Here is a 27,462-nt window from a genome sequence, read left to right on the forward strand (position 1 = left end):
AGTACATACATTTCTGATCCTGTACTGATCCTGAGTTACATCCTGTATTATACTCCAGAGCTGCCCTCACTATTTTGCTGGTGCAATCACTGTCTACGTACATAACTGATACTGAGTTACATCCTGCATTATACCCCAGAGCTGCACTCACTATTTTGCTGGTGCAATCACTGTCTACATACATAACTGATTCTGAGTTACATCCTGCAATATACCCCAGAGCTGCACTCACTATTCTGCTGGTGCAGTCACTGTATACATACGTAACTGATCCAGAGTTACATCCCATATTATACTCCAGAGCTGCACTCACTATTCTGCTGATGCAGTCACTGTGTACATACATTACAATACTGATCCCGTGTTACATCCTGTATTATACTCCAGAGCTGCACGTACTATTCTGCTGGTGCAGTCACTGTGTACACACATTACTGACCCTGTAATGATCCTGAGTAACATCCTGTATTATACTCCAGAGCTGCACTCACTATTCTGCTGGTGCAGTCAGAGTGTACATCTTTACATTATTGATCCTGAGTTACATCCTGTAATATCCTCCAGAGCTGCACTCTCTATTCTGCTGGTACAGTTACTGTGTACATACATTGCATTACTGATCCTGTACTGATTCTGGGTTACATCCTGTATTATACTCCAGAGCTGCACTCACTATTCTGCTGGTGCAGTCACTGTGTACATACATTATATTACTGATCCTGAGTTACATCCTGTATTATACTCTAGAGCTGCACTCACTATTCAGCTGGAGAGGTCACTGTGTACATACATTTCTGATCCTGTACTTATCCTGAGTTACATCCTGTATCAGACTCCAGAGCTGCACTCAATATTCTGCTGGTACAGTTACTGTGTACATACATTACATTAGGGATCCTGTACTGATCCTGAGTTACATCCTGTATTATACTCCAGATCAGCACTCACTGTTCTGCTGGGGAAGTTACTGTGTACATACATTACATTATTGATCCCGAGTTACCTCCTGTATTACACCCCAGTCCTGCACTCACTATTCTGCTGGTGCAATCACTGTGTAAATACATTACTGATCCTGAGTTACTTCCTGTATTATACCCCAGAGCTGCACTCACTATTCTGCTGGTGCAGTCACTGTATACATACATTACTGATACTGAGTTACATCCTGTATTATACCCCATAGCTGCACTCACTATTCTGCTGGTGCAGTCACTGTGTACAAACATTACATTACTGATCCGGAGTTACCTCCTGTATTATACTCCAGAGCTGCACTCACTATTCTGCTGGTGCAGTCACTGTGTACATACATTACATTACTGATCCTGAGTTACGTCCTGTATTATACCCCAGAGCTGCACTCACTCTTCTGCTGGTGCAGTCACTGTGTACATACATTACATTACTGATCCTGAGTTACATCATGTATTATACTCCAGAGCTGCACTCACTATTCTGCTGGTGCAGTTACTGTCTGGTATATACTGGTAACCTGAACTTTGCATGACATTTCTGAACATAACTTTGTGGCTTTAGGATAATGGCAGTCTAATGTGTGAAGTCTCGGTGACTTTTCTTCCTTCCCTGCAGGTGCTGCTGCTGGTCGGCGGTGATGTTCTGTCATCTGTAGCTTCGTCCTCTTGCTCCACTTTAGTTTGTGTAGTGAATCCAGATTGGGTTCCTTTTTATTTGTCTAATTTTTGCAGCCTTTTCACTACTTTTATCTTTGCGTTAATTTGACACATAATTGAGCTTCACTTCTCCCTTTGACCAATAATAATAATCTTTATTTATATAGCGCCAACATATTCCGCAGCGCTTTACGGTTTAACAGTTCATATACAACAGTCATAAGTAACAACGTTAAAAATAATACAATAATTAAAGCAGAATAAGACGACCCTGCTCGTGAGAGCTTACAATCTACAATGAGGTGGGGGAGACAGAAAGTAGAGGGGCTTATTTAGAATATTGGTCCAACCATCTTGTGGCAGTGGGGATAGATAACGGCTGCATGGTCACCAGCCACTATGTGTGGTGCTAATGGGTTCGGTGGAGTTTGATGGAGGGGATCCGACTCCTCTCCACCTCCAGCTCTTGTACAAATGCTGGGTATCTCCATACCGCGGGGTGAGAGCAGGATCTGATGAGGCCGTGACTTGTATGAGCTGTCCCTGAGGGGTCACAGGATATAAAGAGGGTTAAAGATGGCTGCACTTAGGATTAGCGCATGTGTGGGGGTCCTACTCTCACCCTTCAGTGCCTGAGGAAAGAATTATCAGACATATTGATGTCAACATGTCCCATCGTCCAGAGTTAAACTCCCATAGTTGAGCTGAGCATAATATATAGGAGAACCGGGACGAGTTATGGTCTAATCCTGAGTTACATCTTGTTTTGTACTTCAGAGCTGCATTCACAATTCTGATGACTATAAGAAATCGTGAACACGTTTGTGTCTCCATGTTGTAGCGGAGCTCCTTTAATGTAAGGGTCACCTAGCTTTTTTTACTTCAGATGACGGCACAAAGTCTGGGTTAAACTTCTGAGGTACAAATAACCTGATCAGTGCAAGCACCAAACAAATGTGAAATGCTGGAAGAGTTCAGCTCTGAAGCGTATAATGTTGGGCGGATTATAAGAGGGTCAATATGGTGTGGTAGCCCAGGGCCCAATAGTGTGGGGGGGACCCTGGGCTACCCCACAGATTGCCCGCCGGCATTTATGGGCCCCCGGACCTGGTGGGCAGAGAGAGGGGGCCCGCATCGGGCCCCGTCTCATCTGCTCACCAGGCCCCTTCTGGCGCTGCGGCGGTTTCCTATTGACGTGCGGGCGCGCGCCCGCACGTCAATAGTTAACAACAGCCGCCAGCCAATTGGAGGCTGGCAGCTGAAGTCAGCCGCAGGCGCAGCGCACACGTCACCGGCGTCTGACGTCATTGTCAGTCGCTGGCGAGTGCGCGCTGTTGGAGGGAGCTCGCCGCTGGAGCACACAGGTCAGGTGAGGAGACTCGGTTTGTTTTTTTTTGTTTTGTTTTTTGATAACTTAACGGTGGACACACTGGGGGCAATGCTGGAGGACACACTGGGGCAGATGATTGCTGGACACAGTGGGTCAATGCTGGAGACACTGGGGAAATGCTGGAGACACTGGGGCAGATTGCTGGACACACTGGGGGTAATATGCTGGACACACTGAGGCAGATTGCTGGACACACTGTCTGGGGGCAATGCTGGAGACACTGGGGCAATGCTGGACATACTGGGGCAGATTGCTGGACACACTGGGGGTAATATGCTGGATACACTGGGGGTAATATGCTGGACACACTGGGGCAGATTGCTGGACACACTGGGGCAGATTGCTGGACACACTGTCTGGGGCAATGCTGGACGCTCTGGGGCAATATGCTGGACATACTGGGGCAGATTGCTGGAAACACTGGGGACAATGCTGGACAAACTGGGGCAGATTGTTCAACACACTGTCTGGGGGCAAATCTGGACACACTGGGGCAATATGCTGGACATGGTGGGGAAGATTGCTGGACACACTGTCTGGGGGCAAATCTGGACATACTGGGGCAGATTGCTGGACACACTTGGGGTAATATGCTGGACACACTGGGGGTAATATGCTGGACACACAGGGGCAGATTGCTGGACACACTGGGGGCAATGCTGGACACACTTGGGGCAGATTGTTGAACACACTGTCTGGGGGCAAATCTGGACACACTGGGGCAATATGCTGGATATACTGGGGAAGATTGCTGGACACACTGGGGGCAATGCTGGACATACTGGGGCAGATTGCTGGACACACTGGGGGTAATATGCTGTACACACTGGGGGTAATATGCTGGACACACTGGGGCAGATTGCTGGACACACTGTCTGGGAGCAATGCTGGACATACTGGGGCAGATTGTTGAACACACTGTCTGGGGGCAAATCTGGACACACTGGGGCAATATGCTGGACATACTGGGGAAGATTGCTGGACACACTGGGGGTAATATGCTGGACACACTGGGGCAGATTGCTGGTCACACTGTCTGGGGGCAATGCTGGACACACTGGGGCAATATGCTTGACATACTGGGGAAGATTGCTGGACACACTGTCTGGGGGCAATGCTGGACACACTGGGGCAATATGCTGGACACACTGGGGCAGATTACTGGATAACCTGGGGGTAATATGCTGGACACACTGGGGCAGATTGCTGGACACACTGGGGGCAATGCTGGATACTCTGGGGCAATATGCTGGACATACTGGGGCAGATTGTTAAACACACTGGGGGCAATGCTGGACACACTGGGGCAATGCTGGATACACTGGGGCAATGCTGGACACACTGGGGCAATGCTGGACACACTGGGGCAGATTGCTGGACACACTGTGAGCAACGCTGGACAATTGGACATACTGGGGCAGATTGCTGGACACACTGGGGGCAATGCTGGACATACTGGGGCAGATTGCTGGACACACTGGTGGTAATATGCTGGACACACTGTGGCAGATTGCTGGACACACTGGGGGCAATGCTGGATACACTGGGGCAATATGCTTGACATACTGGGGAATATTGCTGGACACACTGTCTGGGGCAATGCTGGACACACTGGGGCAATATGCTGGACATTCTGGGGCAGATTGCTGGACACACTGGGGGGTAATATTCTGGACACACTGGGGCAGATTGCTGGACACACTGGGGCAGATTGCTGGACACACTGTCTGGGGGCAATGCTGGACACACTGGGGCAGATTGCTGGACACACTGGGGGCAATATGCTGGACATACTGGGGCAGATTGTTGGACACACTGGGGGTAATATGCTGGACACACTGGGGCAGATTGCTGGACACACTGGGGGCAGGACTGGAGGCATGGGCAGAATGTAGATACGGGGCATAATTGGAGACACGGGGCAGAATGAAAGACATGGGGCAGGATTGGATCATGGGGCAGGATGGATACGATGGAGACAGATGGGGCAGGATGGGGAGATCATATGTGTTAGAATGGATACTCATGAGGGCAGGATGTGAGAACATATGGCTGGAGCCAGGAATGAGATAAACAGGGCCAGGGTGGGGAATATTATTACCATAGGGGCTAATTAAGGGATATTATTACTGCAGTGATGTATTTATTTTATTTTTTGAGTATACTGTTTTAAATGGGGGGGCGGTCCTGTTACTGTGCAGAGTGACACTATATCGCCTTTTTTTCTTAATGTGGTGTAATGTAGAAGTTGTGAAAAATTAAGTAATGTGTTCTTCAAGCGGAGCTCGAGATAACTGTGTTATTTCCTGCAGAAATGTGTCCTGGCTGGAAGAAATGATGGCGGTCTGTGCTGGATGAAAGATGAAGGACTTCACTTAGAGACGTCACATAGTGTCTGAACAGCCCGGGGCCCTGGCTACCCTTAATTCACCCCTGCCTGTGATGGAGACCATGACATGGAGGGTATCCGGAGCTGCCCTCTCCTGATCTCTAAGGGTCTTTGGAGGGCGTCCACATGGTTGGGTTATGGGATGTTGGAAAATCATCAAACGTCGCCCCATTGTAAACTGCTCACAGATGTCTGACAATCTCCACTTCGCCCGTTATGTGAGTTGTCAGTCACATAACATTACGCAGCCGATGAGTCCATTAATGGTGATGTATCCACAGCAGAAGTTTCTCATCTCGTGTCACAATGTAGCCATCCCCCACGATATGATGGATTATGGCGGATCACTGCCTGTCACTCACACGTCTGCTGTCACCGCCGTCACATATCTGTACATACATCCTATTCTGTTGCCGGATATTTATACGTCTCGTTACATCGACAGACGGACGCAGCAGATGTTGGTCGCGTTCTGAGCTGATTTCATTATCGGCAACTACTTGAGAATTTCTTAAAACCTGTAATGAATTTTGTTTTCTCTACAGGGAATATGGACATTTACCCACAGGGCGACGTGTGTCCCCCACAGAGGAGCAGAAATACAGGTACAGATATTGGGGTCAGATCTTTAGGGAGGAAACAAAAGTATCAATGGGATTAGAATTATTACTGGGGTCAGAGGGAGGGGGCTGTTGTGAGTTCCGTTCTGGAGCTCCCTCCTGTGGTTGCTAATGGTATGTTTGCGAGTTCTGCCCTTGGTTTCCCTCTGGTGGTTTCGAGTGGAACTGCTGCTCCGTTAGGTAGCTGTAGCAGCTGCCTTCACTTATCGCCTTGCCTGGGTTTGTTATTTAAACCTGCTCTGGGCTTTAGTCCATGCCTGCTGTCAATGTTCTTGGTTGGATTTGATTCTTCCCTTTGATATCTCATATGGCCAGTCCTTGTCTGCAAAAGATAAGTTTTGCTAGTTTGTTTGTCCATTTGTTTGGACTCTATTGCTTTGCATTTTGTCTCTTTTGTCCAGCTTGTCACTATGTCTTATTTAGGCTAGCTGGAAGCTCTGGGAAAGCAGATTTGCCCCTCCACACCGTGAGTTGGTGTGGAGTTCATTTTTGTAAACTCTGCGTGGATTTTGTAGTTTTTAATACTGACCGCACAGTATCCTTTGCTCTCTGTCTATCTAGTTTAGTATTGGCCTCCCCTGTGCTGAATTCTAATTTCATTTCTGTGTTCGTCATTTCCCTCTCCTTTCACAGTCAATATTTGTGGGGGCTGTCTTTCCTTTTGGGGGTTTCTCTGAGGCAAGATAGCTTTCTATTTCCTTCTTTAGGGGTAGTTATATCTTAGGCTGTGACGAGGTGTCTAGGGACTGTCAGGAACATCCCACGGCTATTTCTAGTTGTGTTGTTAGGATTAGGGACTGCGGTCAGTAGAGATACCACCTTCTCAGAGCTCGTTCCATGTTGCGTTTTAGCCACCAGGTCATTTCAGTGTGGCCTCTTAACCACCAGGTCATAACAGGGGGCATGCTAAAATATTCACAGTCCCTGGGTGGCCTCCAGTTCGTGTATCGCCACAGGAGGTGCTTCCTCAGGGCCAGGGTGACACGGAGATACAACGTGGCGCGCACATGCAAAGCTCTTGTGTTCTTGACTGTTCTTTGTACCTGGATCAGCAGTTTCTTCCATCTTCTTCATTGTGTTGCTTCTCCCATCATCCATATTTTATTCTTCACAGCAGGGCCGGCTCCAGGTTTTTGAGTGCCCCGGGAGAAATATAGGTATAGTACAATGCCAGATTTCACTTCTTACATGAGTGATAGCTATTGTAAATTCTACAATATGAAAACCACAAAAAGAGGAAAAAATCCTCCAATATTCAAGAAAAAAACAAAAACAGGCAGAGATGCCTAACTGTCTACCTGGGCCTCAATACAATTGCACTGACAGGGTGCAGCGGACCCAAGTAAAATGGCAACCACACAGGTGCAATACCATCTCTGCCTGTTTTTGTTTTTTTCTTAAATTCTACAATACCATACAGCAGAGGGGCTTTATATAAGTCAACACCTTATATGCCAATTTTTGTGACCTACTCCCTCTTCCTCAGTTACCAGTAGGTATTTTATTGTTAGCTGAACTTGCTGCAAAGAAAAAACTGCATACATTGAATATGACAATTTTTTAATGGAAAACTTTTTAAAGTAAATATTAGAAAGTACAAAGAACATTTGTAAAAGTGCAAAATAGGTAGCATATAGCACTGCCACGTAGTATATATAGCACAGCCACGTAGTATATAGCACAGCCCACATAGTATATAGCACCGTCACGTAGCATATAACAGCCCACGTAGTATATAGCACAGCCACGTAGCATATAACACAGCCACCTAGTATATAGCACAGCCACATAGTATATAACAGCCCACATAGTATATAGCACAGCCACATAGTATATAACACAGCCTACATAGCAAATAACACAGCCCACATAGTATGTAACACAGCTCACGTAGCATATAGCACAGCCATATAGTATATAGCACAGCCCACGTAGTATATAACACAGCCCACATGGTATATAACACAGCCCATGTAGCATATAGCACAGCCATGTAGTATATTGCACAGCCACGTAGTACATAGCACAGCCAACGTAGTATATAGCACAGTCACGTAGCATATAGCACAGCCCACAAAGTATATAGCACAGCCACGTAGTATATATAGCACAGCCACGTAGTATATAGCACAGCCCACATAGTATATAGCTCCATCATGTAGCATATAACAACCCACGTAGTATATAGCACAGCCACATAGTATATAGCACAGCCACATAGTATATAGCACAGCCACATAGTATATAACACAGCCCACATAGTATATAGCACAGCCACATAGCAAGTAACAGCCCACGTAGTATATAGCACAGCCACGTAGTATATAGCACAATCCATGTAGTGTATAGCACAGCCACATAGCAAATAACACAGCCCACATAGTATATAACACAGCTCACGTAGCATATAGCACAGCCATATAGTATATAACACCGCCCACGTAGTATATAACACAGCCCACGTAGCATATAACACAGCCCACGTAGCGTATAGCACAGCCATGTAGTATATAGCACAGCCACATAGCATATAGAACAGCCCACGTAGTATATAGCACAACTCACGTAGTTGCTCCCTGCTCTTGTCTCAGTGGCTGCCACATAGCAAATAACACAGCCCACATAGTATATAACACAGCTCACGTAGCATATAGCACAGCCATATAGTATATAACAGCCCACATAGTATATAACACAGCCCACGTAGGATATAACACAGCCCACGTAGCGTATAGCACAGCCATGTAGTATATAGCACAGCCAATGCAGCATATAGCACAGCCATGTAGCATATAACAGCCCACGTAGTATATAGCACAGCCACGTAGCATATAACACAACCACGTAGTATATAGCACAGCCACATAGTATATAACAGCCCACATAGTATATAGCACAGCCACATAGTATATAACACAGCCCACATAGCAAATAACACAGCCCACATAGTATGTAACACAGCTCACGTAGCATATAGCACAGCCATATAGTATATAACACAGCACACGTAGTATATAACACAGCCCACGTGGTATATAACACAGCCCACGTAGCATATAGCACAGTCATGTAGTATATTGCACAGCCACATAGTATATAGCACAGCCAACGTAGTATATAGCAGTCACGTAGCATATAGCACAGCCCACAAAGTATATAGCACAGCCACGTAGTATATATAGCACATCCACATAGTATATAGCACAGCCCACATAGTATATAGCTCCATCACGTAGCATATAACTACCCACGTAGTATATAGCACAGCCACGAAGTATATAGCACAGCCACATAGTATATAACAGCCCACAAAGTATATAGCACAGCCACATAATATATAGCACAGCCACATAGTATATAAAACAGCCCACATAGTATATAGCACAGTCACATAGCATGTAACAGCCCACGTAGTATATAGCACAGCCACGTAGTATATAGCACAGTCCACGTAGTATATAGCACAGCCACATAGCAAATAACACAGCCCACATAGTATATAACACAGCTCACATAGCATATAGCACAGCCATATAGTATATAACACAGCCCACGTAGTATATAACACAGCCCACATAGTATATAACACAGCCCACGTAGCACATAACACAGCCCATGTAGCGTATAGCACAACCATGTAGTATATAGCACAGCCAACGTAGTATATAGCACAGCCACGTAGCATGTAGAACAGCCCACGTAGTATATAGCCCAACTCACGTATTTGCTCCCTGCTCTTGTCTCAGTGGCTGCCATATAGCAAATAACACCGCACACATAGTATATAACACAGCTCACGTAGCATATAGCACAGCCATATAGTATATAACAGCCCACATAGTATGTAACACAGCCCAGGTAGGATATAACACAGCCCACGTAGCGTATAGCACAGCCATGTAGTATATAGCACAGCCAACGCAGCGTATAGCACAGCCACGTAGCATATAACACAGCCCACATAGTATATAACACAGCCTATGTAGCATATAGCACAGCCATGTAGTATATAGCACAACCACGTAGCATATAACACAGCCCACGTAGTGTATAACAGAGGCTGCGTAGTATATAGCACAGCCATGTAGTATATAGCACAACTCACGTAGTTGCTCCCTGCTCTTGTCTCAGTGGCTGCACTGCCTGGCATACAGTTAGTGCGCGATGACGTCATCGCGCACCCGCAGTGTCAGAGGCAGAGCAGGGAATGATGGGAGAGGGAGCATCTGACGTTCTCTCCTCCATCATTGCTTTGAACTGTACTGGCAGAGGCCCCATAGCGGCTGTGCAATGAGCCGCTAGCTCAGGGCCCCTGAGGGAGTGGGGGCCCTAGGCAGCTGCCTGCCCCTAATGCTGGCCCTGCCTGCAGGGGCCCCCCGGAGCCTCAGTATACCATACTGTGAATGTGCCCCCCCTTCTCGCCAGAGCCCCGACACTTGCCCGGGTGCACCGAGTGCTGACGCCAGCCCTGCTTCACAGCCACAAATAATGGAAAATAAACTTCCAACAATCTGGAGCCTGTGCTCTCTCCGGCGGTGTCTTTCTGCTGTCCGACAGTATTTTATTCTGCTTTCTCTCTCTGGCGGTGTCTTTTTTTCTGCTCTTTCTCTGGCGGAGTTTTTTTCTGCTCTCACTCTCTCTGGCGGAGTCTTTTTTTCTGCTCTTTCTCTCTGGCGGTGTCTTTATTCTGCTCTCTCTGGCGGTGTCTTTTTTTTCTGCTCTTTCTCTCTGGCGGTGTCTTTTTTTCTGATCTCTATATGGTGGTGCCTTTTTTTATCTGCTCTCTCTCTCTCTGTCAGTGTCTTTTTTCTGCTCTCACTCTCTCTGGCTTTTTTTTCTACTCTCTCTCTGGCGGTGTCTTTTTTTCTGCTCCCTATCTGGCGTTGTCTTTTTTTCCACTCTATCTGGCAAGTGTTTTTTTTTTCTGCACTCTCTATCCAGCAGTGTCTTTCTTTCTGCTCCCTCTATCTGGCGGTGTCATTTTTCTGCTCCCCCTGGCAGTGTCATTTTTTTTCTGCTCTCTCTGCCTGTTGGTGTCTTTTTTCTGCTCTCTCTAGCGGTGTCTTTTTCTGCTCTCTCTGGTGGTGTCTTTTTCTGGTCTTTCTCCGGTGGTGTCTTTTTTCTGCTTTCTCTCCGGTGGTGTCTTTTTTCTGCTCTCTCTCCGGGGATGTCTTTTTCTGCTCTATATCTGGCAGTGTCTTTTTCTGCTTTCTCTCCGGTGATGTCTTTTTTTTGCCCTCTCTCTGCCGGTGTCTTTTCTTTCTGCTCTCTCTCCAGGGGTGTCTGCTCTCTCTGGCCATGTCTTTTTCTGCTCTCTCTGACGGTGTCTTTTTTTGATCTCTCTCTCTACGGCTGTGTCTTTTTCTGCTCTCTCTCTATGGCTGTGTCTTTTTTAGCTCTCTCTCCAGCTGTGTCATTTTTCAGCTCTCTCTCCAGCTGTGTCTTTTTCTGCTCTCTCTCTTCGGCGGTGTCTTTCTCTGCTCTCTCCAGCGGTGTCTTTCTCTGTTCTCTCTGGCGGTGTCTTTTTTTTGGGTGTCTTTCTCTGCTCTCTCTCCAGCAGTGTCTTTTTCTGCTCTCTCTCCAGTGGTTTCATTCCTTCTGCTCTCTCTGGCCATGTCTTTTTCTGCTCTCTTTCTATGGCTGTGTCTTTTTCTGCTCTCTCTCCGGCGGTGTCTTTTTTCTGATCTCTCTCTCTCTGGCGGGGTATTTTTTCTGCTCTGTCTCCAGGGGTGTCTGCTCTCTCTTGACATGTCTTTTTCTGCTCTGTCTGACCGTGTCTTTTTCTGCTCTCTCTCTACGGCTGTGTCTTTTTCTGCTCTCTATGGCTGTGTCTTTTTCTGCTCTCTTTCCAGCGGTGTCTTTTTTCTGCTCTCTCTCTCTGTATGGCTGTGTCTTTTTCTGCTCTCTCTCTCTGTATGGCTGTCTTTTTCTGCTCTCTCGCCATTGGTGTCTTTTTTCTGCTCTCTCTCTACGGCGGTGTTTTTTTCTGCTCTCTCTCTCCGGCGGTGTCTTTCTCTGCTCTCTCTCCAGCTATGTCTTTCTCTGCTCTCTCTGGTGGTGTCTTTTTCTTTTTCAAATACATTTTATTAACATTTTTTAAACAGTTATAGTGCATTTGTAATTTGTTATATTGTATCCACTTATGAGAAGGAGAATTTGGCGGTGTCTTTTTCTGCTCTCCGCGGCAATGTCTTTCTCTGCTCTCTTCAGCGGTGTCTCTTTCTGCTCTGTCTCCAGCAGTGCCTTTTTTTTCTGCTCTCTCTCTCCGGCTGTGTCTTTTTCTGCTCTCTCTCTCCAGTGGTGTCTTTCTCTGCCCTCTCTCCAGAGTTGTCTTTCTCTGCTCTCTCTAGCAGTGTCTTTTTCTGCTCTCTCTGGCGGTATCTTTTTCTGCTCTCTCTCCGGCGGTGTCTTTTTCTGCTTTCTCTCTCTGCAATGCTCTCCCTCTCTCTGTCTCTCTGTCTCTCCAGCGGTGTCTTTTTCTGCCCTCTCTCTGCAGCGCTCTCCCCCCTTGTCTGTCTGTCTCTGGCGGTGTCTTTTTCTGCCCTCTCTCCGGCGGTGTTTTTTTCTGCTCTCTCTCTCTGCAGCGCTCTCCCTCTGTCTGTCTCTCCGGCGGTGTCTTTTTTTGCCCTCTCTCCTGCGATGTCTTTTTCTGCTCTCTCTCTCTGCAGCACTATCCCTCTGTCTGTCTCTCTGTCTCTCCGGCGGTGTCTTTTTCTGCTCTCTCTCTGCAGCACTATCCCTCTGTCTCTCCGGCGGTGTCTTTTTCTGCTCTCTCTCTCTCTCTCTGCAGCGCTCTCCCTCTGTCTGTTTCTCTGTCTATCCAGCGGTGTCTTTTTCTGCTCTCTCTCCGGCGGTGTCTTTTTCTGCTCTCTCTCTCTCTGCAGCGCTCTCCCTCTGTCTATCTCTCTGTCTCTCCTGCGGTGTCTTTTTCTGCTCTCTCTCTGTAGCGCTCTCCCTCTGTCTGTCTCTCCGGCGGTGTCTTTTTCTGCCCTCTCTCTGGCGGTGTCTTTTTCTGCCCTCTCTCCGGCGGTGTCTTTTTCTGCCCTTCCTCCGGCGGTGTCTTTTTCTGCCCTTCATCCGGCGGTGTCTGTCTCTCCTGTTGTGTGACTGTGTAGATGCGAGCTGTGAAGCCGCTGTTCTCCGCTTTCCTCTCTTGCCTATGAGTCAGCGGCTTCTCTGTTTTTGTCTCAGCTTGTGAAGAGCAATCAATAATATCAAAATAGACAAATAATTGCTTTAGCATTCTTATTAGTGGTTATAAATCATGAGCTGTGCGGTGGCCGGTGCGCTGACACCGGTGACGCTGGCACAATGTGATGAGCTGGCACATTTTCTGCACTGTGCGGCTCGTTTTACTTTATGCTGTGAGGACTTCTCCTTACTGTAATATTAATCTTTTACATTGTCCCTTGTAATGGATGATGACCTGCCAGGGCCCCCGGTCATTCGGAGTCCACAGCTTTCCATTGAGTGATACAAATTATTTCTGCCACTTTCCTCGGACAATGACTGGGAAGATTCATCGGCGTCATCTTCCGATATTACAGACACACAAATATAAGGAGCAATGAGGGCAGACATAGCATTGGTGCAGCTGCACAGGGGCCTGAGAGGCCAGGTGGACTTGTGCATAATAAGGGGGGCCCATATATTGTTCTTGCACAGGGTCCCCATACTGGACTCATTTACCTGTGTTCTGAGTAGATCCCGCATCCAATATGCTAGAATGTCCTCCAGTCTGACACGGCGCCGCCCTGTGCTCGCCCCCTGTATCAGCCTCTCTTATGGGGTCTTCCCTACGAGCTCCAGTACTCGTCCTACTAAACTACTTTAAAATTTGTCACTTCGGTCAGGCCAGATACAAGGAATAAGTGCATTAATCCTCAAAATCTTCAAACTCTTTAGTCCAAGGAAATTAGCCACCATATGTAGAGGCACAATGGCACCAAGGAAAGAACAGGGAAACCTCATCTATCGGCAACATGTTATAATAAAAAGTGCACCTATGAATTCAGGTGAGAATAACCTGCAATGTGTGTGCAGGGATAACACTATTTCTACACGTTACATGTTTTGTATCCTGTATTTCTCACCAGTTTTCCCATTTGCAGATTCTAATGATCAGATGTATGAGAGTTAGTGGGTGCAGACAATCTGCCATACACAGCACACACAGATATGAGGGATTCATGCTCCTGTCTCTATAGCACATGTTCAGTAGCAGCAACATGGAGGACATTATACAATAGCACTAAGCTGTGTAGATATGAATCCAGACTAGTATGCAGCAGCATAGAGGAAATTTTAGGTACGAACTGAGCAGTGTGCATTTAACACTGGGATGATAGAAAATACTTACTAGAAAGCAGGAAAATGAATTACTTTATTAAGTTGTACTGAGCAGTGAAACTGTAAATCCAGTACTGAAGTGAGATAAACACTAGAACGCAGGAGCATTCAGAAAATTACACAGCAGCACTGAGAGGTGTATCAATGGATCCAGTACTGGGGAGAAAAAAACACTTGCAAGAAAGCAGCAGCATAGAATACTGTTCTGCACTGGTGACGTTTAATTGTATTAAAATGTATTTTTCTGTAAAGAAGTCAATTGCATTGTGGGAGAAACCAATGCATTTTGGGAAAGAAGTGAAGCAGTCATTTTATAAGGATCAGTCTGGCAGAACAGTTATGTAACACTTTCTTCTGCATTATGTTACTAAAACTCCATTATCCTGGGTAAAGTATATCTGGTAAGGGAACTATCTGATTTAACAACAGTCCTGAATAGACAAGTTCACAAAACAAACAGTGATTGTTACTGGGTCATGTGTTCACATATACAAGCTTCATCTTGCTGTGTGATATTCTAAGCTCAATACTTATGCTTGTTATCTGTATTCTCGTTGTGTCACATTCATACATTTCATTTTATACATTCATCTGTTGAACAGTAAACAAATTAGACTACAGAGAATGATCTGCTTATTTTAGAAGCCCAAGAAGGTTTATGTTGTATGTCAGATTGCACACCATGAGACCGTGAAAGAAGACAGAACAAATACATTATAGAGCAGTATTGAGCAGCATAGAAGTGAATCCAGCTTTGCAGTAAACTGCATAGATGACATTCTACAGTGATACTAAGGTGTGTAGCTGTGAATCCAGCTGTGCAGTAAATAGCATAAATGGCATGCTATAGTGAAACTAAGGTGTGTAGCTGTGAGTCCAGCTCTGGGCTCTGGATTGAAATAAACACACTTAAAAAAACTGCAGAATTATACCTGTCTCTCTGCATTCTTCTTCCTCCTCTTCTACCCTCCATAGATGTATCCAGGACCCAGACAGTCACTTCCATCATTTTATGCAATATTCTGTCCTAAGCAATAAAATATGGCTGGGATGCAGCTTGTATAATGGGCCTATTATGACGCTCATTTTTCAGACTGGATAATAGTGGCATGCTGTCTGCTTCAGTTCCTTAGTTAATTCCATCTATAAAAAAGAACAAGCGCTTAATGCACAGAAGAGAAAATAAAAGTGGATGAAAACGAGTAAATCAATTTCTGAAGATAAGCAAATGTTATGATAATAAGTCCACAAGTCATTTCCAGCCCATGAATTCATGGCTGCTGTTATTTGAGAAAATCAATGGCGACTTGGGATATCTGTGCATACAGAGAAAAGCAAAGGCTGGAAATCCAAGATTGATACCACCGGGAACTTTGGGGGATTAGGAGGCGAGTGATGCAATTGGTTGGAAAATATTAATGATCGCATGAGCTGCTGTAGTAAGGGAAGGGCTGGGGTTTAGTTCCTGAGCAGCTCTCGCCTATGGGAACAATGCTGAGCAAGTTCAATATCTTCTAATATCTGCTAATGGTGGTAAATGGAGCTTTGTGCTTTGTCGGAAAAGGAAAGGATCTGAGATCTTGTTGTAAGCAATGGCTGATGGATGCTGGACACGGAGGCGGAGAACATTCGGGAGAACGTTGAGATTTATAGATACTTTGTTTTATAAAAAAATGTATTCTGCAGATTGGGGTTGATTATAGATGGGGCTGCTCCATTTGCCCCTCTTATATAGGAGGATTAGGCTGGGGTCACACTTACCGTATGGAGAATCAGTCCGAGTCTCCCTGCCGAAAGTCGCACAGGTGTTCTCCATATGGTCATCCGTGTGTAATGCATTTGCAAAGTGATGATGCGATTTTCTCGTACCCATAGACTTGCATTGGTGACACTCGGGCGATATACGCACGCTGAATACGTTGCTGTGAGCTGCCCCAAAGATTAACAGTGGTCCGAGTTCTATGCGATTTTTTCATGCATAACACTCGTCCGTATTATACGCTAGTGTGACCCCGGCCTAAGTCAGCTCCTCCATAGATGGTTCTTGCACGTTCATTGAATTACTGCTGCCACAATTGATGGCTGTTCCACCTATAAAGAATCATCAGTGAGGTCATCAATGTCTATTATAATGCCTTCATTATGGCGTTATGTATCATCCCTTCTATTATCTTTTATCGGATCCACTGTTTAAGTGGATTCTCTATGCTATAGATCAGGATGAGCAAAAAGGACTGTGAGGCATTGAGGCAGCGAAAACTGGAAATGGTGCGTGGCATGTGGAACAGCTGAGCTGAGTATGCAGAACAGCACCCTAGACTTGGAATGTTTGAGCCAATGGTATGGCTTGGCGACTGATAAAAGCAAAGCTTAGTAAGGAGACATGCGCCTTGCTACAACAGAGAGAAACATGTGGATACGTCCACATGGAGCAGCAGGGTATGATGAGCAGAGACACACACTTGTAATTGCACGCCTTGGTGTGTGTGCTGGCAGTTGCAGAGCCTGAGTGTGCGGGCTGGCAGTTGCGTGGCATGAGTGTGCGGGCTGGCAGTGGCAGAGCCTGAGTGTGCGGGCTGGCAGTTGCGTGGCCTGAGTGTGCGGGCTGGCAGTTGCTCAGCCTGAGTGTGTGGGCTGGCAGTTGCGTGGCCTGAGTGTGCGGGCTGGCAGTTGCGCGGCCTGAATGTGCGGGCTGGCAGTTGTACGGCCTGAGGGTGCGGGCTGGCAGTTGCGTGGCCTGAGTGTGCGGGCTGGCAGTTGCGTGGCCTGAGTGTGCGGGCTGCCAGTTGCGTGGCCTGAGTGTGCGGGCTGGCAGTTGCGCAGCCTGAATGTGCGGGCTGGCAGTTGTACGGCCTGAGGGTGCGGGCTGGCAGTTGCGTGGCCTGAGTGTGCGGGCTGGACAGGCGCATTTGGAGCCCTGCAGTGTGGTGTGCGGACAGGCGAGATTTGGAGCTCAGGAAGAGGTTTTTCAGGAGGCGCATTTTGGGAGCTCTATAGCAGAACCCAACAATAAGCAGAACTCTGCAGACTTGTGGTGCACGGAGTAAGACTATGTTGTAGACTGCTATCACGCTGAGCTACCTGAATACTTTGATGGTGTGTCTACCTGAGTCGGCACGGACGGCCTAGGGGAGTGTCATCAGAGTTGTTCTCCAGGTTACCATGATAACCCGGACATGTTCTGGAGCAGAGGAGCTGGCCACCAGGGAAGGAAGCCCGATGCTGGAGCAGAGACTGGTGAGTAAACATTACTATTAGTAATAAGCGAGTATACCCGTAGCTTGGGTTTTCCCGAGCATGCTCGGGTGGTCTCCGAGTATTTGTTAGTGTTCAGAGAATAAGTTTTCATCACCGCAGTTCAATGATTTACAGCTAATAGCCAGCTTGATTACATGTGGGGATTCCCTAGCAACCAGGCAACCCCCACATGTACTTATGCTAACAGATGTAAATCATTCAGCTGCGGCGATGAAAACTTATTCTCCGAACGCTAACAAATACTCGGAGATCACCGGTGAGTGCTCGGGAAAACCTGAGCAACGAGTATACTCGCTCATCACTAATTACTATCATTGTTTTGCTACCAGCGATCATTTTACTTCCTTTCCCCTTTCACATTAGGGACATTTATATCTGCTATAATGTGGCGCGGATATGTGTCACCTTCCTGATTTGTTCCCTTTAATCCAGTGAAATCTTTGCGGATTTAATGTTCCAGACAATTACCAGCTTTTAATTTCCTCGCGTCCCTGTTCAGCTCCCCGGGAGCCATTGTGATTTCTTTGCGGTTGTGTTTCCCTCTCATGATTCAAGTCAACCAGATAAAAGACCGCGCTCTCCCGTCTAATGCCGCTTCCAGTAATTGTTTGGGAACGGGCCAATTACAAAATCCGATAATCCCCAAAGATAAAAATGATTCTGAAAGGTTCCCAAACTTTGCTTTTTCAGTGACTAACTGCAGAACGTAACAAATGTCCAGATCCCAGTGCCAGAAAGTGGCGCATAATTCAGCCGCGCCATATTTCTTCCAGTCGCGGACCTGTAATGGCCTCAGGTTGCTCGTTCTCTCGGTTGGGATGTGCTGTAGCTTATTCTTCAAAGACAGAAGATGAAATCAAGACAATTTTGTATCATATATATTTAAGCAGTTACCATATGTCTGCAGGTCAAACATGAAAAATGTCCTGTACATCTGCAGCCAGAGCATTGTGGAGCGTTAATCAGTAGGGTCGATTGATAAATGCTCTATGAAAGCACAAAGGCCAAAAATAAATCCCCCACCCCCATCTCATCAAGGAAAGTCCGAAAGGAATCAGAATGGTCAGTAAACTGGTAAAACCCAAGGACATACAGCCTGACAATAATGTATCTCTGTATACAGGGAGCTCCCCTAGTGGTGGCTCAGTCAGGATCTTATCATGTATCTCTGTATACAGGGCGCTCCTCCTAGTGGTGGCTGCAGGCAGGATCTTATCATGTATCTCTGTATACAGGGAGCTCCCCCTAGTGGTGACTGCAGACAGGATCTTATTATGTATCTCTGTATACAGGGAGCTCCCCCTAGTGGTGGCTGCAGACAGGATCTTATCATGTATCTCTGTATACAGGGCGCTCCTCCTAGTGGTGGCTGCACTCAGGATCTTATCATGTATTTCTGTATACAGGGAGCTCCCCCTAGTGGTGGCTGCACACAGGATCTTATCATGTATCTCTTTATACAGGGAGCTCCCCCTAGTGGTGGCTGCAGACAAGATCCTATCATGTATCTCTGTGTAGAGGGTTCTCCCCCTAGTGGTGGCTGCGGAGAGCAGAATCTTATCATGTATCACTGTATACAGGGATCTCCCCCTAGTGGTGGCTGCAGACAGGATCATATCATGTATCTCTGTATAGGGAGCACCCCTATCTCATCCTGGAAAGTCCGAAAGGAAGTAGAATGGTCAGTATAAAGGAAAAAGCCAAGGGCATACAGCCTGACAATAATGTATCTCTGTATACAGGGAGCTCCCCCTAGTGGTGGCTGCAATCAGAATCTTATGTACCTCTGTATACAGGAAGCTACCCCTAGTGGTTGCTGCCCTCAGGATCTTCTCATGTATTTCTGTATACAGGGAGCTCCTACTAGTGGTGGCTGCAGACAGGATCATATCATGTATCTCTGTATATGGGGAGCCCCCCATTGTGGTGGCTGCAGACAGATTTTTTTGTGACTCTGACCATGGAAGGGATTTGGAGCATTGTATTGGAAAAATGTAATGTAACCTTTTAAGACTTTTGACTTTATAGCTGTATGTTAGATATATGTTCCGTGCATGCTGGCGACCTTTGAAGCATTGTATTTACAGTCTTGACTTTATCTTCTCTATAAAGTGGCAATTTTCAGTCTACCATTCTGGATTCAGCATCTGATTATTGCCCCTTGGGGAAATCAGCAATTGCCTGTTACTTTGTATCATTAGGTTTATATATTGGGGTCCCCTCTGATTTGTTACATGCAGATCCCACCACGCGGCTATTAAGCAGTGTGGGGCTCACGGTCCCGGCATCTTCGCATTCACAAATATGTGTCTTGGATGAACATAAGTGCAGATTGCACAGTCTTTAACCTTCAGTGAGAAAATCTAATAAGAGCTCATGACCGGGATGATTTGTCTTGTGCGCTGTATAATTGTGTTGCTACTTTAATGGCGATGAGTTTCTTGAATGCTGCAATCTCCGGGGATCCGGCGCAGGAGAAAACATTCATCTTAATCTGCTTTTTTCCATGGACATCAGATCTAAATAAGTAAACAGGCACTTTCTGAAAGTGGATGGCAGCTCTGCAGCCGTTCCCCTGCCGCCTGCTCTGCGCAGCGTTCTGAGAAGTCCACATGTACCAACAATCAGAGTCACAGCAGAAATAGATAAATGACTTGTCGTTCATTGTTCTCAGGACCACGGCAGAGGAATGCAGCTGAGTGACTGATGCCATACACGAGCGGATGGATGATGTCGCTGCAGTGAAGATCACAAATATGGGGGGCAGAAAGGCCACTGCTGCCGAGACTCTATGGAGAGGCTTCTGTGACCTGCCTCTAATAAGCACAGGAGGGTAGATTCATTGCCTGCTGCATGGACACAATATGTAACTAACAAACACGCAATGTATGACAGTAATATTTAGGTGTACACTGTATGGTGTAGAAATTTGGGCACCCTATGATGGTAATATTTAGGTGCAGCAGCGTAGCTACTGAGGGGTCAGAGGGGGCGGTGGCCTCAAACCCGGTGCTCAGAGGGGGCCCACCTGGAGCTACGCTACTATAACTGTATTGGCGCACACAGCGTGCTGATACAGTTACATGACACTGGTATTGTCGAAGGCGCTCTATGGGAAAAGAGGGAAATACCTCCTACTCCCACCATTCGTTGACTCTACCTTTTCGTCCCAACCCAACTATTCAACCACCATTTTTTTTCCCAATTAAAGACAGAGACAGTTATTTCTTTGGAATTGTGTAGGCCACAGCAGCCTTTTTATTAAACATACAACAGTTACATAGTAACATAGTAACATAGTTAGTAAGGCCGAAAAAAGACATTTGTCCATCCAGTTCAGCCTATATTCCATCATAATAAATCCCCAGATCTACGTCCTTCTACAGAACCTAATAATTGTATGATACAATATTGTTCTGCTCCAGGAAGACATCCAGGCCTCTCTTGAACCCCTCGACTGAGTTCGCCATCACCACCTCCTCAGGCAAGCAATTCCAGATTCTCACTGCCCTAACAGTAAAGAATCCTCTTCTATGTTGGTGGAAAAACCTTCTCTCCTCCAGACGCAAAGAATGCCCCCTTGTGCCCGTCACCTTCCTTGGTATAAACAGATCCTCAGCGAGATATTTGTATTGTCCCCTTATATACTTATACATGGTTATTAGATCGCCCCTCAGTCGTCTTTTTTCTAGACTAAATAATCCTAATTTCGCTAATCTATCTGGGTATTGTAGTTCTCCCATCCCCTTTATTAATTTTGTTGCCCTCCTTTGTACTCTCTCTAGTTCCATTATATCCTTCCTGAGCACCGGTGCCCAAAACTGGACACAGTACTCCATGTGCGGTCTAACTAGGGATTTGTACAGAGGCAGTATAATGCTCTCATCATGTGTATCCAGACCTCTTTTAATGCACCCCATGATCCTGTTTGCCTTGGCAGCTGCTGCCTGGCACTGGCTGCTCCAGGTAAGTTTATCATTAACTAGGATCCCCAAGTCCTTCTCCCTGTCAGATTTACCCAGTGGTTTCCCGTTCAGTGTGTAATGGTGATATTGATTCCCTCTTCCCATGTGTATAACCTTACATTTATCATTGTTAAACCTCATCTGCCACCTTTCAGCCCAAGTTTCCAACTTATCCAGATCCATCTGTAGCAGAATACTATCTTCTCTTGTATTAACTGCTTTACATAGTTTTGTATCATCTGCAAATATCGATATTTTACTGTGTAAACCTTCTACCAGATCATTAATGAATATGTTGAAGAGAACAGGTCCCAATACTGACCCCTGCGGTACCCCACTGGTCACAGCGACCCAGTTAGAGACTATACCATTTATAACCACCCTCTGCTTTCTATCACTAAGCCAGTTACTAACCCATTTACACACATTTTCCCCCAGACCAAGCATTCTCATTTTGTGTACCAACCTCTTGTGCGGCACGGTATCAAACGCTTTGGAAAAATCGAGATATACCACGTCCAATGACTCACCGTGGTCCAGTCTATAGCTTACCTCTTCATAAAAACTGATTAGATTGGTTTGACAGGAGCGATTTCTCATAAACCCATGCTGATATGGAGTTAAACAGTTATTCTCATTGAGATAATCCAGAATAACATCCCTCAGAAACCCTTCAAATATTTTACCAACAATAGAGGTTAGACTTACTGGCCTATAATTTCCAGGTTCACTTTTAGAGCCCTTTTTGAATATTGGCACCACATTTGCTATGCGCCAGTCCTGCGGAACATACCCTGTCGCTATAGAGTCACTAAAAATAAGAAATAATGGTTTATCTATTACATTACTTAGTTCTCTTAGTACTCGTGGGTGTATGCCATCCGGACCCGGAGATTTATCTATTTTAATCTTATTTAGCCGGTTTCGCACCTCTTCTTGGGTTAGATTGGTGACCCTTAACCCCTTCATGACCCAGCCTATTTTGACCTTAATGACCTGGCCGTTTTTTGCAATTCTGACCAGTGTCCCTTTATGAGGTAATAACTCAGGAACGCTTCAACGGATCCTAGCGGTTCTGAGATTGTTTTTTCGTGACATATTGGGCTTCATGTTAGTGGTAAATTTAGGTCAATAAATTCTGCGTTTATTTGTGATAAAAACGGAAATTTGGCGAAAATTTTGAAAATTTCGCAATTTTCACATTTTGAATTTTTATTCTGTTAAACCAGAGAGTTATGTGACACAAAATAGTTAATAAATAACATTTCCCACATGTCTACTTTACACCAGCACAATTTTGGAAACAAAATTTTTTTTTGCTAGGAAGTTATAAGAGTTAAAATTTGACCAGCGATTTCTCATTTTTACAACGAAATTTACAAAACCATTTTTTTTAGGGACCACCTCACATTTGAAGTCAGTTTGAGGGGTCTATATGGCTGAAAATACCCAAAAGTGACACCATTCTAAAAAATGCACCCCTCAAGGTGCTCAAAACCACATTCAAGAAGTTTTTTAACCCTTCAGGTGCTTCACAGCAGCAGAAGCAACATGGAAGGAAAAAATGAACATTTAACTTTTTAGTCACAAAAATTATCTTTTAGCAACATTTTTTTTATTTTCCCAATGGTACAAGGAGAAACTGAACCACGAAAGTTGTTGTCCAATTTGTCCTGAGTACGCTGATACCTCATATGTGGGGGTAAACCACTGTTTGGGCGCACGGCAGGGCTTGGAAGGGAAGGAGCGCCATTTGACTTTTTGAATGAAAAATTGGCTCCACTCTTTAGCGGACACCATGTCACGTTTGGAGAGCCCCCGTGTGCCTAAAAATTGGAGCTCCCCCACACGTGACCCCATTTTGGAAACTAGACGCCCGAAGGAACTTATCTAGATGCATAGTGAGAACTTTGAACCCCCGGGGGCTTCACAAATTGATCCGTAAAAATGAAAAAGTACTTTTTTTTCACAAAAAAATTCTTTTAGCCTCAATTTTTTTCATTTTCACATGGGCAACAGGATAAAATGGATCCTAAAATTTGTTGGGCAATTTCTCATGAGTACACCGATACCTCACATGTGGGGGTAAACCACTGTTTGGGCACATGGTAAGGTTCGGAAGGGAAGGAGCGCCATTTGACTTTTTGAATGAAAAATTATCTCCATCGTTAGCGGACACCATGTCGTGTTTGGAGAGCCCCCGTGTTGCTAAACATTGGAGCTCCCCCACAAATGACCCCATTTTGGAAACTAGACCCCCCAAGGAACTTATCTAGATGCATATTGAGCACTTTAAACCCTCAAGTGCTTCACAAATTGATCTGTAAAAATGAAAAAGTACTTTTTTTTTCACAAAAAAATTCTTTTCGCCTCAGTTTTTCATTTTCACATGGGCAATAGGATAAAATGAATCCTAAAATTTGTTGGGCAATTTCTCCCGAGTACGCCGATACCTCATATGTGGGGGTAAACCACTGTTTGGGCACACGGCAGGGCTCGGAAGGGAAGGCGCGCCATTTGACTTTTTGAATGGAAAATTAGCTCCAATTGTTAGCGGACACCATGTCGCGTTTAGAGAGCCCCTGTGTGCCTATGCATTGGAGCTCCCCCACAAGTGACCCCATTTTGGAAACTAGACCCCCCAAGGAACTTATCTAGATGCATATTGAGCACTTTAAACCCCCAGGTGCTTCACAGAAGTTTATAATGCAGAGCCATGAAAATAAAAAATAATTTTTCTTTCCTCAAAAATGATTTTTAGCCTGGAATTTCCTATTTTGCCAAGGGTAATAGGAGAAATTGGACCGCAAATGTTGTTGTCCAGTTTGTCCTGAGTACGCTGATACCCCATATGTGGGGGTAAACCACTGTTTGGGCGCACGGCAGGGCTCGGAAGGGAAGGCACGCCAATTGGCTTTTTAAATGGAAAATTAGCTCCAATCATTAGCGGACACCATGTCACGTTTGGAGAGCCCCTGTGTGCCTAAACATTGGAGATCCCCCACATATGACCCCATTTTGGAAACTAGACCCCCAAAGGAACTAATCTAGATGTGTGGTGAGGACTTTGAACTTCCAAGTGCTTCACAGAAGTTTATAACCCAGAGCCATGAAAATAAAATAAAAATTTTATTTTCTCTAAAATGATTTTTTAGCCTGCAATTTATTATTTTCCCAAGGGTAACAGGAGAAATTTGACCCCAAAAGTTGTTGTACAGTTTCTCCTGAGTACGCTGATACCCCATATGTGGGGGTAAACCACAGTTTGGGCACATGTCGGGGCTCGGAAGTCAAGTAGTGACATTTTGAAATGCAGACTTTGATGGAATGCTGTGCGGGCGTTACGTTGCGTTTGCAGAGCCCCTGATGTGGCTAAACAGTAGAAACCCCCCAAAAGTGACCCCATTTTAGAAACTAGACCCCGAAAGGAACTTATCTAGATGTGAGGTGAGCACTTTGAACCCCCAAGTGCTTCACAGAAGTTTATAACACAGAGCAGTGAAAATAATAAATACGTTTTCTTTCCTCAAAAATAATTTTTTAGCCCAGAATTTTTAATTTTTCCAAGGGTTACAGGAGAAATTGGACCCCAAAAGTTGTTGTCCAGTTTCTCCTGAGTACGCTGATACCCCATATGTGGGGGTAAACCACTGTTTGGGCACACGTCGGGGCTCAGAAGGGAAGTAGTGACTTTTGAAATGCAGACTTTGATGGAATGGTCTGCGGGCGTCACGTTGCGTTTGCAGAGCCCCTGGTGTGCCTAAACAGTAGCAACCCCCCACAAGTGACCCCATTTTGGAAACTAGACCCCCCAAGGAACTTATCTAGATATGTGGTGAGCACTTTGAACCCCCAAGTGCTTCACAGACGTTTACAACGCAGAGCCGTGAAAATAAAAAATCATTTTTCTTTCCTCAAAAATGATGTTTTAGCAAGCAATTTTTTATTTTCTCAAGGGTAACAGGAGAAATTGGACCCCAGTAATTGTTGCCCAGTTTGTTCTGAGTACGCTGATACCCCATATGTGGGGGTAAACCACTGTTTGGGCACATGTCGGGGCTCGGAAGTCAAGTAGTGACGTTTTGAAATGCAGACTTTGATGGAATGGTCTGCGGGCGTCACGTTGCGTTTGCAGAGCCCCTGGTGTGCCTAAACAGTAGAAACCCCCCACAAGTGACCCCATTTTGGAAACTAGACCCCCCAAGGAACTTATCTAGATATGTGGTGAGCACTTTGAACCCCCAAGTGCTTCACAGACGTTTACAACGCAGAGCCGTGAAAATAAAAAATCATTTTTCTTTCCTCAAAAATGATGTTTTAGCAAGCAATTTTTTATTTTCTCAAGGGTAACAGGAGAAATTGGACCCCAGTAATTGTTGCCCAGTTTGTCCTGAGTATGCTGATACCCCATATGTGGGGGTAAACCACTGTTTGGGCACATGTCGGGGCTCGGAAGTCAAGTAGTGACGTTTTGAAATGCAGACTTTGATGGAATGGTCTGCGGGCGTCACGTTGCGTTTGCAGAGCCCCTGGTGTGCCTAAACAGTAGCAACCCCCCACAAGTGACCCCATTTTGGAAACTAGACCCCCCAAGGAACTTATCTAGATATGTGGTGAGCACTTTGAACCCCCAAGTGCTTCACAGACGTTTACAACGCAGAGCCGTGAAAATAAAAAATCATTTTTCTTTCCTCAAAAATGATGTTTTAGCAAGCAATTTTTTATTTTCTCAAGGGTAACAGGAGAAATTGGACCCCAGAAATTGTTGCCCAGTTTGTCCTGAGTACACTGATACCCCATATGTGGGGGTAAACCACTGTTTGGGCACACGTCGGGGCTCGGAAGGGAAGGAGCACCATTTGACTTTTTGAATAAAAGATTGGCTGGAATCAATGGTGGCGCCATGTTGCGTTTGAAGACCCCCTGATGTGCCTAAACAGTGGAAACCCCTCAATTCTAACGCCAACACACCCCTAACCCTTATCCCAACTGTAGCCGTAACCCTAACCACAACCCTAACCCCAACACACCCCTAACCCTAACCACAACCCTAATTCCAACCCAACCCTAACCCTAAGGCTATGTACCCACGTTGCGGATTCGTGTGAGATTTTTCCGCACCATTTTTGAAAAATCCGCGGGTAAAAGGCACTGCGTTTTACCTGCGGATTTACTGCGGATTTCACCTGCGGATTCCTATTGAGGAATAGGTGTAAAACGCTGCGGAACCCGCACAAAGAATTGACATGCTGCGGAAAATACAACGCAGCGTTTCCGTGCGGTATTTTCCGCACCATGGGCACAGCGGATTTGGTTTTCCATAGGTTTACATGGTACTGTAAACCTGATGGAACACTGCTGCGGATCCGCAGCGGCCAATCCGCTGCGGATCCGCAGCCAAATCCGCACCGTGTGCACATAGCCTAATTCTAAAGGTATGTGCACACGCTTCGGAAAACGCTGCGGATCCGCAGCAGTTTCCCATGAGTTTACATTTCAATGTAAACCTATGGGAAACAAAAATCGCTGTACACATGCTGCGGAAAAACTGCACGGAAACGCAGCGGTTTACATTCCGCAGCATGTCACTTCTTTCTGCGGATTCCACAGCGGTTTTACAACTGCTCCAATAGAAAATCGCAGTTGTAAAACCGCAGTGAAATGCGCAGAAAAACCGCGGTAAATCTGCCATAAATCCGCAGCGGTTTAGCACTGCGGATTTATCAAATCCGCTGCGGAAAAATCCGCAGAGGACCAGAATACGTGTGCACATACCGAAACCCTAACCCTAACCCTACCCCTAACCCTAGCCCTAACCCTACCCCTAACCCTACCCCTACCCCTAACCCTAACCCTA

The sequence above is a fragment of the Ranitomeya imitator genome, chromosome 1, assembly GCF_032444005.1.
Source record: "Ranitomeya imitator isolate aRanImi1 chromosome 1, aRanImi1.pri, whole genome shotgun sequence".
In the NCBI taxonomy this organism is placed as follows: domain Eukaryota; kingdom Metazoa; phylum Chordata; class Amphibia; order Anura; family Dendrobatidae; genus Ranitomeya; species Ranitomeya imitator.